Here is a 16791-nt window from a genome sequence, read left to right as displayed (position 1 = left end):
TGATTGGCGGTTTAGCTGCTGTCTGCAGAACCCATTCATGAAAATTGAAAGGGAAACAGTTTTTTTCCCCCATCTCTAAATCTCTGAAGCACTGCTGCTCATCGAAGGGCGTTTTGTGTGCTGGCTTTTCAAGCTTTGTGTATGGTTTGGGACTAAGATGTCCCTCAGGCTCAGCTGCCAGCTCTTGCAATTTGGGAGAGATGACTGGATCTTCAGGGCTGTAGCCTCACTGGTGGCCTCATAGCTTGGTGGCATTGTTGAGAGGCCATGGAAAGGAGATGGGTTCTTGTTGGAGGAAATGGGTATCTCTTGTCTCTGGCCCTCTCTCCCTGTTCGATGGCCACCATGGGTTGGCCTACCCTGTCCCACAATCCTGTCATGATGCTCAGCCTAGGAGTGACAGAGTCCAGGGACCATAGACTGAAATCAGGAGAAAGTAAATCCAGTACACGTGCCCTTCTTTTTCATCCCCCACCCCTGTGTGTGTTTGTGTGTGTGTGTGTGTGTGTGTGTGTTTATCACATATGCACAGGTAGAAGCTGGAGATATCAACCTGGGGATCTTCCTTGATCATTCTGTTATCTTTTTCATTGAGGTGGGGTCTCTCAATCAAACCCAGAACCTGCATATATGTCTGCTGTTGGGAGCCAGCTTGCTCTGGCTACTCTGTGCCTCAGCCTTCCCAGGCTGGACTTACAGCAGACGCCACACCTATCTGTTATTCTCTGAGAACCTGAACTGTATTCCATTCCCTTGGCACAAATACTCAAGCCACTGAGCTATCACTGCAGCCCCAAACTTTTCCTTCTTCTGTTCTGTTCACCAGGCCCAGGCATTTTGTTACAGTTAAGAAAAGTGACCACCACACCTGGGGGTTGGATTGGACACCTCTGCTGGCCAGGCCTTCTATCCACACTGTTTTCCTTGTGATGTGTACTTTTTAATTACGGCACCTGCTGAATGAAAATGTGCTTTGCCAAGATAGAGCCCCACAGGCAGAATACAAGACAGCCCAGTATCAGTAACGGGCACATCCAGGTGAGTACATCTGTCTAAGAAGGATGTGTTTCCCTGGAAACACATGGCTGCCCTGGGTGCTCAGCAGAGTCCAGGGCGTTTGTTTGTTTGTTTGTAGGAGTTGCCCCAAGCATGGACCACAACCTCTGTGTCTGGTTCCCCTTCCTCTTCAGCTAAAGTGAAGGGCTACTCTGTTTATAGTGAGCTAGCAAACCCCACTGGGAAGTTTACGTCATTCAAGAAACAGAATCTGGGGTTCATCTCGGGAGGACAGTCTCAGAGTTGCCACTCCACCAACATTCCGTATCCCTCCCAGCCTCCCCCCCCCCCACCCTCCCCCAGCACTATTATGGCTTCACATGTGTATTTATCTTAAAAAGCAAACCTGGAGAATAAGTAAAATGGCGCCCTCTGCTCAGAATCCCTGTTGATTTCTGGACTTGAACTGTTGAGGGCAAAGCACATCAAGTTAATTCCCAGCATTTTGTTTGTTGGGTAGCGGTGGATTAAGTATTTTATTCTCTTGTTTCCTGTTTTGATCGACTTGAATCCCGAATCACACACGCACCAAGAGTCAAACTGTCATGGCCGATTATATACTACGCTCAGGACTCAGTGAGACAGGGGCCAAGAAAATGACTCCTCCCAGGTATGGACGACTGAGCCAGACTCAGAGAATAGCTCCCCTAAGATGATCTTGACTCCTAAGTGAAAGCGGAAGTGAACAGGGCAGAATCATACACTTGGACTATGCACGTGAAGGCATTCTTTCTCAAGGCCAGCAGAGCCAGATGGTCTCAAAGAAGGAAAACCTGGCATACCTGTTGGAAAAAAAGTAAGGGACCTGGAAGAGAAGCCTCTTAGAATATTATCCTAGGTTCCAAGGAAAAAGAGGCTGTTAGGATGCGGCTCTGTCTCAGCCTCTGAGGATAAACCTGCCTTCTCTTCTCTGTGTACCTTTCTGGGAAATGGAATTTACTATGGAATGGTACCGCCCCCTGCCCCCAGCCCCTCATCCTAGTACAGAATCCACAGTCTTCCTTTCTCTCTCTCTCTCTCTCTCTCTCTCTCTCTCTCTCTCTCTCTCTCTTTGGGTTTGGTTTTTCGAGACAGGCTTTCTCTGTGTAGCCCTGGCTGTCCTGGAACCCTGGAACTCACTCTGTAGACCAGGCTAGCCTTGAACTCTCGAACTCAGAAATCTGCCTGCCTCTGCCTCCCAAGTGCTGGGATTAAAGGCGTGCACCACCACTGCCCGGCAGCAGTCTCTCCCTTTCTCATATGTGATGCTTTAGGACTAAAGTTTACGACCCTTCCCTCTTTGGAGTTCCAGGATTCAGCTGCGTGGATATGTCTCAGGGCTAACAGGGGGTACGTGTCTAAACTTCCAGATGCCTCCTGGGTGGGTGTAAGGCAACCTGAGCTCACACAGGCCTGGCCTTGGTGGGCAGCTGTGTGGGTTCCTGCAGTGCCTGTCTCTCCCCTCCATGTTTCCCATGCTTGACCTTGTGCACTCACCCTACCATTTATTATCCTTCTCTCCCTTTTTCCCTCACTGGTACCGCCCTGCCTGGTGTGGCCCAGCTTTTACTGCAAGTTTCACACATGGAGTCTCTCCAGAGTCATGGCAGCCTAATCCCCATCTGAGAAGCTCTGAGGAAGGAGCTAAATTCCCTGCAGCCTCAGATACTCCCAGTATGTTTAGAGAAACATCCCAATCCCTGGTAGGAAGGCTAGAGAGGTCCCTGGCTGTGGCTGCAGATGCACAGTCTGTCTGGAGTGGGTTTCCATGACACTATTAGGACCCAGTCTGCTCTCCCCTCCAGAAACAAGCATTCCTGCTTCGCCTTATTCCAAAATGGGCTTTATTCTCCACTCAGTGTTTCAAGCTTCAGTTCTAGACGGTTTATCGTCTTTACTAAATTCCCCCTCTGAGGTCCTAGTGTATCTTTGGATCAAGGAGCAGGGCTCCTGCACTTGTGGTACCCGGTTCCTCATTCTTGGAATTTACTCAGAAGATACACTGTGAACTTAGGACCAAGAAACATGACGTCTACATTTTTTCTGGAAAATAAAAAAAAAAGACAATGTCAGCCATGTCATTGGACTGGTTGTAAGCTTTTGAAATGTGCATGGTATTAATAAAAGTTATGTGGTCTAGCTCTCAGGCTGCTAGGAAGCCTGTTTGAGATGCCCTGATGGAAGGAAATCCTTGGAGAAAGAAGATGGGAAGGTTAAGGCCAGGGGAAGAAGTCTGTCTGGGAACCCATCTCAGGGCTTTAGAACTAGGTCACGGGCAATGCTTTAGTTCTGCTGGTTGTAGAGAGACACCTAAGGATCTAGTCGGGTAAATCAAAAGCCACTTTTAACGAATAGAAAACCAAACTGGATTCATTCCTTTCTGACTTACTTGTGGTAGGACAGGGTGATTTTCTGCAGTAAGCAGATGTAAGGAAGGGAAGTGGGTAGATAAAATAAGTTCAGAGATGGCAAGAAGGTTTGATGTGGGTTCCAACAACAAAGTGCTCGGGTTGCGTTCCCGGCTGCAGTCAGGCAGCGTTTCCTGCACCGAGGTCTGCCATCTTGGTTCCTCAGCTGAGAACTGAGAATCTGGCCTGAGCGACTATACAGGCCTTCGTGGTAGATAAAAATCCTGCCTGTGGGATCCCTTGTAAGCTCTGTGACTCATTGGATGCTGCTAGCTGAAGGCATTCCAGAGTTTTCATGATGGCTGTGGACCCTGCAGCGTCCTTCTTGCTCTCCACAAGTTTTAGGAACATGGCAGCCGCCTGCGTTGCCCTGTTCTCTAGCTGTACATCTCTGTTCTCCTCAGTTCAAACCCAACATATAGTCCCCTCTCTGGGCCTACATGCAGTTCATCAAACACCAACTATCACATTGTTGTTACTACTAGCTCAGACGTCTTTCTGGAGAGCTATCTATTCAACCCCCATGGGAACCATTGTTTCGACATCTCTCCTCTCACTCCAAATGTGCGAGCTGAACCTGTGACCTTTCTTTATAATCGATCGCTTGTAATAGAATTCTGATTTTCGTCCTTCGGAAGCCACCCCCTCCAATCCATCTTCCCTCGGTAACAGAGCAATCCCACTAAAACCCAAATCTAATCACAGGCTCACCTGGTTATAACTCTCTGCTCTTCTCATTGTGCTGGGGGTTATTTGAAAGCTCTCTACAGCAGCGCTTCGGAGTCCGCCTTCTTCAGCCAACACAGGAAGGTGTCATACACGCCTCTCAGACTGGATACATATACAGGTGGGTGTTCTCTACCACAATCCAGATTCTAGACAATTCCATCATCCCAAGCTCCCTCACGTCACCTTTAATGATATATTCTTTGCACACTCCTGCTCTCAGCAACCATGAATCTAGGGAGCGACACTGTCTGTTTGTCTTCTCAATGATGTCATTGAAGGGTACAGGGCTTTTTAAGACTGACTTACTTTCTTTTACTCACTGTGGTGCCTTTAAGATTCCTCTAAGCTGTGGCTGTGAGCTCACCCCCTTTCATGGGTGAGTTGTATTCAATGGCCGTGAGGTCCATAGCTTGTTCATTCTTTCACTTGAAGAGAGATACTTTGGTTGGTCAAGCATGGGGGCAATTATGACTAGAGTTCACTCACACATTCCAGAGTGGGTTCTCCTCTGGAGACCTGGTTCTGTTTCTCTAGGGCAAGCAAACACCTAGGTGCCATGCAATTAGGTTTCACAAAATATTACGTCTTGTTGTTTATTCTGAAGCTCATTTTTTAAAAAAAAAGATATTTTATTTATTCATTTACTTGTTTATTGTTTTTGCTAGGCTGGCATTCAAGCCTCAGAGCTAATGCATGTTAGGCGAACCCTGAACCTCTGAGGTATACCCATTAGCCCTATTTCAACTTTTAATCACAGACAAAAGCTTCAAGACATTTCCTATCCTCCAGGCTCTGGGACAGACTTTGAATTTTACACGGTGGCAATCAGTTCAAAGCATCTTGAAATACATTTAGCTATAGCATCAAATAGTATGCAAACCACAAATATCTTTAAGAATTTTTATATAAATTTGATTATTCATTTAGTGTGTGTGTGTGTGTGCAATGGAACACCCATGGAGGGCTGAGGACAACTTAAACAAGCCAGTCCTCTTCTCTCACTCATGTCCCAGTGCTGGAACTCAGGCTCAGTAGCAAGTACCTTACCTGCTGGCTACATCTCCAGGCTCCTCACAGACATCGGAGAATCAGTATGTTGTGATGAAAGATGACTACAGTTATCAAGGTTCTCAAGTTTCCTTCTTCTGCTATGTCAACAAACCGAAGTAGCAGAATGGTCCTTCAAAGCAGAGAAGACATGGAAAAGTTCTTAGTATGACTTTGTTCTGCCTCTCTGTGACGTAATAGATGGTGGTAAAGACGCACCCTCTGCCTCTCTTGAGTTTGAGTGAAAACATGCAAGCCATGCCTATTCTGCCAGCATGAAGGTGTGTTTCTATTCTCTGAAGGGAGCATGAGGGTGGCCCAGGGCAGGGGTGGCCGTGTTTTATATAGGAGCCGGTTAATGGCAGCTCTTAGCCCCATTGCTCTGTCCTGCTCTGGGCAGCATGCATGCAGGAGTGTGCACTGTGTGGGGATAGAAAGGGCTGCATGCTGCCAGCCCTTCCTCAGAAGGGTATTCAATTCCATGGAAAGCACCATTAAGCACTGAGTGCAAAGGGGCCCTAGTGAGCTTTCTTGTGTTTTCACTCTCTGTCTCAATGGGCAATACAAGGTTTTTGTAGTTTAGCAAAACACAGGAAACTGACTGGAAGTCACAGTTTATATGACTGGTCTCTGTTGTCTTCAAGTGTTTGCTGTTGAATCATCCTGAGGTGACAGGAAATGAGCTTGACTTTGATGTGGATGGTGGGGTGCCTGAGAGTGACTGCCTACTCTCTATTAACTGTATTAACTGGGGATCCTGACCTGAAGGTCACTAAACCAAGTCAATGGGTCGTGACCTGCACTTAAGAAAACAGATCCGTTGGCCAAGTTAGGCAAGAATGACAAATTACAAGGGCATCATCTGTCAGGGCACACAGTGTTTTCTGAATTCTCAGTGTACACGTGAACATCTGCGTACCTAGGGATGCCACACTTAGTAATAAGTAACTACCGGGGGGGAGGAAGCTGCCTCTGAAAAGACAAAACTTTTGAGTGAATATAGTGGGGTCACCGTGCTTTAAACTTCAGGTATATGGGGCAATTGCGAAAAAGCAAATAGTGAAAACAACCCAGAAAGATTTTGCATCTAGATCACTTCGTGGAAATCAACATCGTCCCAACAGCATCACAAAATAGGCAATAAAGAAGTTATTAATGTGAAAAGGAAAGGAACAGATAGTGGTCTCCAGACAGAGGCTCACCCTTTAGCAGAGTCCCTCTCTGAGGGACATAGAGCACGAGTCTGGGCCATAAGGACTTTAGGCTTGAGTGATCCCTAAGGAGCATGGGGTGACGCATGCTGGCCAGTTTTATGTCAGCGTCACACAAGCTAGAGTCATTTGGGAAGAAGGATTCCTAACTTGAGAGAATCCCCCACTGAGCTGCCCTGTGAGCAACCCTATGGTGCATTTTCATGACTGATGATTGATATGGGAGGACCCAGCCATCCTGGGTGCCATCCCTGGCTGGGAGGTCCTGGGTTCTATAAGGCAGCAGGCTGAGCAAGCCATGGGAAGAAAGCCAGTAATTGCGCTCCTCCATGGACTCTGATTCAACTCTTGCCTCCTCCAACTTCCTGCCCTGACTTCCCTGGGTGATGGACTACAAGCTATAAGGTAGAACAAACCTTTTTTTTTCCTCCACAAGCTGCTTTTAGTCATGGTGTTTTATCACCGCAATAGAAACCCTATCACACACAGGCACACACACACACGCACACGCACACGCACACGCACACGCACACGTGCAGGAGCACACATACACACAGTTCTAGGTTTCCATCATCCCTCCCTGACATCCAATAAGTCCCTCTTGTATGGGTGGTGGTAGCTCTACCCTCATCTGTGAACTAGGATAAAGGCAAGAATGACTTTGACACAACGGCATGGTCTATTTTCCAGTTCTTCCTCCCTCTTTGTCTCCAATGGCAGCTGATTTGAATTCTGTATCTTTCCACTTTACCTCTTGTACCTTGTCAAGATACAAACTGTGCTGTGTATGAAAGGAAGAAATCATGTCCCCACCCCTAAGCTTATAGACTGAATGGTACTGATAATACCAGGCAGGAAGGCGTCACTTATAGCATTTTTCTTCCCAAAAGGGGTCCTGGGGAAGCCACAATGGGGCCAAGTTATAGCTCCAACCTGATGGCAGGCCCTGCTCTCCTGAGGTGAGGGCCCAGAGAACTAATAGAGGACACCCCTCTCATGCGTGCACAGGTTAGGATGCCATGAATGAGGGTGGAAATGTGTTGCACTAAAAGGGCTATGAAAGGCCAACCCAGAGTGAAAATGCGCGTGGGTAGCAGCCACAGGCGTCAGCACTAAAGTCGGAAAAGCCTCCACCCATGCAACCATCTGAATGGTGAGACGGCGTTTGCTCCTTGCAATGTGCTACGTGCGTAGCAGTGTGCTCGAAATCTCCTGCTGTGGTTCAGACCGATGCAGTCTCTTTAAGAGGGTGGCTCTGGAACAGTGCTAATAAGAATGGGACAAGAAAGAGGCCTCGGGTTATGGGTCAATGTCCACATCCTGGTACCTAAGTCCTGGCACAGGCTGTCTGCCAGCAGGTGGAGGGAACACTTATGCCTGTGTAGGCAGCCACAGGGTACTCCTAGGAACCAAAAGGCCACCGCATCAGCTGATGTCATGAGTCACGTCACATGTTTCTTCTATGGAGTCTTAGCAAGGAGGAAGAGATGTCTTGACATAGCTGCAGGGCACAGCATGCCGGAGTTTCTAATTGAACTCTCTTATAATATTGTCAATTAACATGAAATAGATTCTGTAATGTGAAGCAATCATGTTGCTTGCCTTTGGGAGACCTGGGAGGGTCGTGGGCGCTGCTTGACAATGTCACACATGCAGACTTGCAGATATGTTTAGGAAAGGTGGGTGGTGTCTTTCTTTCCATCGTGGGTTTCAGGGATCAAACTTAGGGCATCAGGATTAAAGGCTAGTATGTCTGCCCACTGAGGCATTTCTCTGCCTCTCCCTTCTCAAACGTTTTAAATGATAATTCTTACTGGTGTAAGTGATGAAGTTGAACTCTTGAATACACTGATGCCTGGCAGATGTTTCGACTCCTGTAGAACAACAGAGAGAAAAGCTCAGCTTGCCTATATCGGCAGCGGCAGCGGTGCCATGAGATGAGAGCAGGTCTCGTCCTTCCTGCTTCATCCCCACGAGTCGTGTGACTCATGAGATCCACAGGTGACTATTGACACATACTCTGCCCTGGCAGGAGGATTCCCACAGGCTTTGCCGGAAGGCATGGTGGTGGAATGAAACCGTACAGGCGGTCAGATCTGTCAGGGCAGTTAGGCAGATCTCTACATGCTAAGCTTGAAGGCTGGAGTCGCCATTGCTGTGCTCCACGCATATTCTGACTCCGTGTATTCAGCTTTCCATGAAAACAGGACTCTGGGAGCAACCGCTGAACTAAACGTGGCCATACAGAGTGGAAAGTCACCTCCTCTGATTCCTGCTTGTATCCCAGTTCGTTATAACAAACCCTCACCCCCACTGCAAGAAAAGAAAAATGAAGGCTGAGACTTGGGGGGAGCTGGAAGTCTTTCCCACTGTTGGGAGAAGAGGCTCAAGGCATCGTGGGAAATGTTACTCTGAAAGTCCAGTGAATGCCATGGTGCAAGGCTAATTTGGAAACAGCTGCTAGGGACTTCGAGTTTCACTTTAAGATAATCATGATCCCTATCTTCCACAGCCTCAAGGCCATGCAAGGTGGAGAAGCCCCAGCCTGAGCTCAGAGCAGCTGCTTTGTACTCTTGGACAAGTGAGGCCAGGAGGCCTGGCTGTTGATTTCAGAGAGTCGGGTCCCAGGAGGAGCCTCTCCACTGCTGTTCATTAAAGTAGAGCGGTAGTTCTGAGCAAGGCTGGGGCTTTGTCGGGGTTGTGGTTGTGTCCCCATTCATGGTGGATTGTTTAATCACAAAGTTGGAGGAAAGAAACCAGAGCCCAGATACAGGAGACTGTAAAGAATGCTTTGTCTAAGGCCACACTCATAGGAGCATCTGCTGGAAACAGTGTCAGGATTCCTCAGAGACAAAGACTTTTAGCCCAGAGCACTGTGACTTTCTACCTGTCTCATGAAAGCAGTTGCAGCAACTTAAACATCAAAGTTATAGGAGCCTAGTGGTCAGGTGTGTGTGTGTGTGTGTGTATGTGTGTGTGTGAGAGAGAGAGACAGAGAGACAGAGAGACAGAGACAGACAGAGACAAAGAGAGAAAGAGAGAGACAGAAAGACAGAGAAAGGCACAGAGAGAGAGAGAGAGAAACAGAGACAGAGACTGAGAGAGAGGGACCTGCCTTTTCCTGTCCACGGGTATAGAGAGCCCCACACATTTCTTGCATTCTTCCCTGTTCCCTGGTTAATGTTACTGCTTCTACAGGGTATTCCTAGGCAAGGGTAATACCTGCCCTTCTCTCTTCTTGGCACTGCTGGCTTCCTACATAGGTAGATTCACCTTAATTCAGTTTCCCTTTGAGGATATCAGTTCCCACTTCAGCAACCCAACCTGGAGCAGTGTGGCCGGCTTAGGACAGGTTCTCGTGGATTAATTATTTACCTAACAAATAAGTGATTGAGTAAATGACTACTCAGAAACGCCAAAGCTCTGTATTCCTGGACTTGGTCTTGGGAGGCCTGGTGTTTGTTTTGACTTGTGCTGTGTTCAAGTAACTTACTTATGCCCCTTTCAAAAAGAACACAGGGCATCTTACAAAATGTACGCGCAGTAAAATAAAAATAGACAGGAAAACAAGAAGACGAGCAAGAACGAGGCAGCTTGATTCTTATAGACAGGAAAGACGTATTTTAAAAAAGTACCTCTTCTGGTGTATTCCAACACAGAATACAGGAAATGGGATACACCACAGACAATGGTTCCTCAGACATCACCATGTGCTCTGGCTAGACCAAGGGTTTTACCCTGAAAGCTATAATCCTTCCCAAGGGTACTTTCAAGGTTAAGAACATGGAAAGACCTGTTTTTTTTAAAGATTTATTTATTTTATGTATGTGAGTACACTGTCACTGTCTTCAGACTCACCAGAAGAGGCCATCAGATTCCATTACAGATGGTTATGAGCCAGCATGTGGTTGCTGGGAACTGAACTCAGGACCTCTGGAAGAGCAGTTGGTGCTCTTAACCACTGAACCGTCTCTCCAGCCCGGAAAAACCTTTCTCAGTGTAAAAAACTCCTCAGTGAGTTAACTTTTCCTTAAATCAGTGGAACATCCCACAGCTTATCTGCCAAGGAACACTTGAAGTGATAAGAAAAGGTAAGAACCAATCCCAGCCTTTTCCAAGCAGTTGCTGAGACAGCTCCTGGACAGCTGTGCTCCTGGGACCAGGCTTGTAAAATAACTGACTTAAGTTCTTGCAGCACAAAGAAAAAATAGTTCTATTTCACAAGGGGAGGCTCTATTAAGGTCTAACTTTCTGATTTACTAGATAACCAAGAGTCTCCTTGCAGCCACAGTGACAACCCCTGGACCACCTTAAACATCTGCAGAGAATTGTCCCCAGTCGATGTACCCACAGAAGCTGTGTGCTCGTGTGTGCAGACTATGAGCCATTTCCACTGGTGAACTTGTCAGAGTGACTTGTAAGACTGTGTGTGTTTGTGGTCTCTGGTCCCCCCCACCTCCATCCCAGTCCCAACATCATCACAGATATCAGCCACAGCATGGACTTTAATGCAGAAGTCCAGATTTGTTCTGGTCTTTACCCAGCAAGTGTAGATTTGGGCCGCAAACTTGGATGTGCTTCCAAAACAGTTGCCAGGAAGAGATTCGTGGAGACGAATCACAGTCACAATGACTTTGCAAAGGACAGATTCGGGGGGACACAAATGCCCAGCAGCTGCAGGGTGTGGGACCTCACAGAGGCCTTCTCTCTTACTCCGTCCCTTATCAAAGCCATCCACAGTGGACTTCTGTTTGACACACTGAGCCCACAGATTTGGGCTTCCTTGGCCTCAGCCCCCTCACTTGCCCCTTTCCTCTGCATTTGCCTGCATTCTGGCCTGCTGAGCCAGTCACAGCAGGCTGTGGATTTTTCAGTTCCCCTGACTGACCATTGCCTAACTTTTCCTTTAGCCCAGACTCAATGGAGCCAGAGTCAGAGGCCTCTGGGCCTTCAAAAGGAGGCCTCTGCTGGGTCAGCTGGGAAGCAGCGAATTCCTACAAAGTGGGGTAAACATCACCTTTCCCCTGGTTGACCTGCTCATGTTGAAAACACACCCACCCTTGCTGCTCGCTCGGATTACGAGTTTAGACTTGACCTTGAGCCAAGTTGCTTGTTTTCTGCTTCTTACTGGGTTTTACACAGGAGGGGCCACAGGCAGGCTGCTTGGACACAACTCGGGCCTTCTGTTCTCCGAGCTGCACGTAGCTGGGGAGTATTTATTTTGATGAAGTGGTATTTAATGTGGCACAAGCATCTGGAAGGCCATTTCGAACATGCAACATTCTAAAAGATGTGTCGGCCGCCTGTCCGATCTTCTTTTTAGTCATGTAGGATGAGATCTGATGTCAATTTGTTTAATCCTTTGTTTGATCTTGGGGTGCCATATGCCCTGTGGGGGTTCAACACTAGAGGCAATCACAGGATGTACAGTTGGGTAGTCTTGGATCTGGAATTGTAACTTGGAGATTAGTGACATCATCAGGTTGGGAAACAATGCCGCGTGACCAACCCCTCAAATCTGAAACAGCACGGGGTGGGACACCCTTCTTCTGCAGCCAGGCTCCAGTTACCTCTGTGTTTGCCCGAATCCATGAACTTTACATGAGTGAATCTTCCCTTTGTGAAGCAGAACTTTCAGATTGCACCCTTAGATGGACTCAGGGGTCATTTTGTGAGATTTGTCTGCTGCTGTGACCTCTGACCCTGCTAGATGTGTTGGGTCTGCCCAGGACAGGGCATCTTTTTTTTTTTTTTTCCATGCACTGGACCTCAAGTATAGAGACCTTTCCCTGGAAAGGTGTGACATCTGCATGTGGGGTCGTCATGTCAGGTGTGTGTCCAGAGAGCTGGGCATCGATGCCACTGAGGTCTGTGTGTGGGATTCTTCCTCTCATTCCTGGGGTGAGCCCCAGCACACTCATAGACTTTTCCTTCCAACTCCCTCCCTAAACAGGAACTGAGCACCTAGCTATCCTCCTGCCTCCGTTTGCACAGAGATTCCTAAGGGGGATTCAGGCCCATTCAGGCAAAGTCCCGAGTGTGCAGAACCAGTGCTCAGGTGAACTCTCGCCTCTCCCCTATCAGAGTACGTAGCCCATTGCTTTGTACCAGCTCTTTTCTGTGTCTCTTCAGTCTTTTTAAGCTATTCTCTTTAGAGACGTGTCAACCAACACTGCCCTGACACCCCCAGAATTAAGATCTCTCAGGGTCTCACCTCCTCCCTCTCTCTCTCTGTTTCCTTTCCACAGCTTGCTGTGTGCTCCCAGTATTGAACCCTCTACTGCCATCACACAGCATTGTCCCCACCCAGTAGGTTTATTGAGTTTGTTGTTTGTGTTAGAAACTGGGTTTCTCTTGTGGAAGAGAAGAAGAAGAGGCGGGTCAATGAGATGGCTTGAAGGCCCAAGTTCAAGGCCTGAGATGCACACTGAAAGAGGTGGTGGTGTGCATCTGCCATTCCAGTCCTATGGAGAGCTGGGAGGTGGAGAAGGAGAATCTCACAGAAGCTCAGCAGGAGGGTTGACCTGGAATACGTGGAATGTCAGAAACAAGAGAGACTCTGCTTCAGATACAAGATGGGGGGAGAGAATAGCTCCCGACTGACTCTCTGACCTGCAGCGTGTGCACATACACACACACACACACACACACGAATACACACAGGTACACACACATGTACACACACACACATACACACAGGCACACACATACATGCACACAAATACATGAACACACAAATGCACACATGCATGCAAGTACACGAACACACACACAGGCATACACACACGTGCACACACATACATGAACTCACACATATGCACAAACATGAACACACACACATACACACACATATATCCATGCATGCACCCACACACAAACCCACACACATGCATGCACACACGAGTGCACTTGAGTACACACAACAAATTAGAAATAAATAAAACACTTTAAAAAGAAAGAGAAAAAAGCCCGTTATTCAGAAGGAGGCTACTTCTTTCTCTGAGATTGAGTGTCACATAGCATGTATCCCCGAACGTTCTAGAACAGTATGTAGCTGATGGTGACCTTAATGTTCTGATGCACTTCTACTCTGTGAATGCTGAGATTACAGCTGTGTCCACCATGCCTGGTTCATGCAGTGCTGGGCTGGAACCCAGGGCATCTTCACGCTCAAGCACAGTGTTAGTTGAATCTATTTGTAAGCCACACAGTACACTCTTTGCCCAGTGGTGTCAGATTTTCTTGAGCTGTTGCAAGGGAGAAGAAGAGGGGATCATGGGGAACAGAGAATCCTTGCTGGAGGAGGATGGGAGTCTCACCAGAATGCCCGCAAGGATCTCGGGGACTTAGCGACATGGAGTTATGGAAGAGAGAGGCGCCTAGCATGGCCCTTAAGGGAGGGTGGTGGCCTTTGAGACGGTAGGAAGCAGAAGATGAGATGCTAAAACTGACATCTATGAGAGCTCAGAGTAGGCCAGGGGACGTGGAACAAGACAATTCTGAAATCTTCCTCTCTCCCCACTTCTGGCATTTGAATCTAGTCCCTGTGTCTGTCACACTAACCTCCAAGGCTTGGAGTCCGAGTCTTATCAGCTATGTAACCTGGGTTGTTCTTGGATACGCAACAAAAAAACTGATCCTCTACCTGCCCCAGATGTCTGTGACTCAATAAAATAATTCTGATATGGTGAGTTAAGTTTGGTGGAGGAGGTAATGATCCCAAAGACCCCTTACCTAATACTATCCCAGCGACATGGCCTCTGATGGCCTCCAAATTAAAGCTGTTTCCCCAGTCCTTTTCCTATTATTTTTATTTCTGAGATTATAATTTAATTACCTGCATCCTTTTCCATTCCTCCGTCCAAACTCCTCTTATATATTCTTTTCTGCTCTCCATCAGTAGTTACTATATGCACATATATGTACATATATGCACATGTATGCACATGTATGCACATGTATGTATATATATAATTCCCCGAGTCTTGGGTTCAGGAGTGCCTTGTAACTAAGTGTCTTAAACTGTTCATGTGTCACATGTATGTGCCGTCATTGGCATTAGAATTTGCCAAGAGTGGTCCAAATGTTGCAGTCGAACTTAGAGATGACGAGCGGTTGACAAAGAGCCAAACCTGTACTCTGAAATACAATAGAATATGCCTCAGTTTTTGCATGTCATATTTTAAAGCAAAAAGTCCATGCGTTTGCATCTGGCAGCCAAGGAGAGAAGATAGTGGCTGCGTGATCCAGTGAGCGGCTGGACCCTTCTACAAAGTTCCATTCCGGGTTCTGGGAGGCTTTTAGTCCTTAGAGTCAGGATGAGGAGCTTGGAGGGAAGCCTCAGGGCAACATGTCTGCCTATCATTGTGGTTACAAATGCAAGTTAGCTGGTCTGCTCTGGTGGGGCTGGAGGAGGCCGCCATTACTGCTTCTGTGTTATGATGGATGGTGGTATATGTGGGTTTACTACATGAAGCTATTATTTAGCTCTATCCTTTCATTGTCTCTTAACTTTATTGCCCTCCCCCATCTCCACTCCCCATCTCAGCCTCACCCACCCACTGACCATAACTGCTCTTAGGGCTCCTTCTTTGTGGGGCGAGCCTTCTTTCATCTGTTCATGACACCCTATAGGAATGCTCTGTACTCTAGGGACAGCTTTGGTGTTTTGTAGAATCATCTACCTTCCCCGGCATCAGTGCCTACTTTCTAGCTGGTGGGGTCCTTGTGTATATGTGGACTTTGCTGGTCTTGGGCTCTACACTCCAGTAGCAAGGGCATTTATTGTCGTTGCTTCATAGTAACATCCTTCCCACTCCAGATGTGTAAAAATAATAGTCTGATAGCCCGGGGGCTCACAGACCCCACTGTGTTTTCTGAGCCTCAGTGCGAGTTCATATGTGGTTATAGCATCTTTGCACCAAAATTAACAAAATCCAGGAGCCATGCTCTGTGTTTATCTCTGCTTAAAATGTCTGAAGAGCAGGAGGCTACAGCCATGGAAATTCATTGACTCAACAAACAGATGTTTATCAAGTGCCAGGTATGTTCTAAGTATCGTGTGTTGACATGCCTTCCTGGGTTCCTCCAGGCCTTGTCCTCCGGAATGATGTAACCTGGATTAGGAGGATGGGTCACATGAAGGTAAATAATGAAACTGCACAGGTCAGAGCTACAAGAGGATGAGGCCAGGTAGGGATGTGTGTCCTGCTGTCCTAGGACACGGAAACTTTGACGAAGCTGTCAGGCAAGGCTCGTGCGAACAGCCTGACAGATCAGGAAAGCTCATATTTTATGTTGTGAGTGCTTGGGGGCATGGAGGAAAAGGATATATTTGAAATGTAATTCATACATGACATTTGTGTGAGTTTTTTTTAAATGTAACTAACTATTTTTTCTTGGCCCTACATTGTAACACTTCTAGGGATGATGGTAAAATTAATTAAGAATGTGACAGAGCGTTTAATTACAAAGCCCAGGTTTATTCATATTCATTCATTCATTCATTCATTCATTCATAAGTCCACAGTAGATAGCTTTCAATCCAACTTAATTTTCTCTCTCTCTCTCTCTCTTTCTTTCTTTTTTTCTTTCTTTCTCTCTCTCTTTCTTTTTTTCTAAACACAAATTCTTTATTTAACAGTTGCAGGTCATCCCATGGGCTAAGTGGTGGATATCCAGGACCCAGCAGCAAGGTTAGCGCAACCTCTGAGCTTCTCTTTCTGACTCCAACAGGGTGAACACATCACCCTCTCGAACTGGGCCTTTGATGTTTCGGATGATAGAGTGGCTGGTGTCATCCATAAATTCCACTCTCACCTGTGTGCACTGTCCCCATGAACTGGTCCTGCCCAGCACTCTGGTTACCCTAGCCAGCTTGATGAGCTGCCCGCAACTCCTGTCCATGATGGCGGCGATCTTGCAGAGACTCCATCTTAACTTTCACCTAAGAAGCAGAGTCCTAGTATTAACTTAACAAACATGTTTGGATGGACCCACTGTACTTAGCCCCTGTCTCACCCACCGAGGTGGCGTTTGGCTCTTGACTTTGGTCAATCTCTTTGATGGATCCTTCTAACTTTGCCCAGTGTCTTGATTGTGACTGATTGATGCGCTAAGGCACGGTGTTTGTAATGTAGTGTACTGCTCACCAACACAGCACTGTAGTTACGAAGCATAACGTGTTTGTTTTCAAAACAAATAGAGCTAAAAGCACATAAGACCATTACATAGTTAGATTCATGTGCGGTTGTAGGAATAATAGGAACAGACCCTGTGCCAAGTTTCTCCCGAGAGGGAGGTTTTGGAAAACCACGGCACACAGATAGTACATGGGTTGTGAAAAGGGGCCACACTGTGGG

The 16791-nt window shown here is 47.1% G+C and overlaps 1 pseudogene; it reads right to left on the bottom strand.

Moving 5' to 3' along the window:
* Positions 1 to 16126: 16126 nt before the first annotated feature.
* On the bottom strand, positions 16127 to 16336 carry LOC114620228 (annotated as a pseudogene).
* Positions 16337 to 16791: the final 455 nt, after the last annotated feature.

The sequence above is a fragment of the Grammomys surdaster genome, unplaced genomic scaffold (genome assembly GCF_004785775.1).
Source record: "Grammomys surdaster isolate TR1022 unplaced genomic scaffold, NIH_TR_1.0 167, whole genome shotgun sequence".
NCBI classification, from domain to species: domain Eukaryota; kingdom Metazoa; phylum Chordata; class Mammalia; order Rodentia; family Muridae; genus Grammomys; species Grammomys surdaster.
This window is presented reverse-complemented; position numbering and strand designations above follow the sequence as displayed.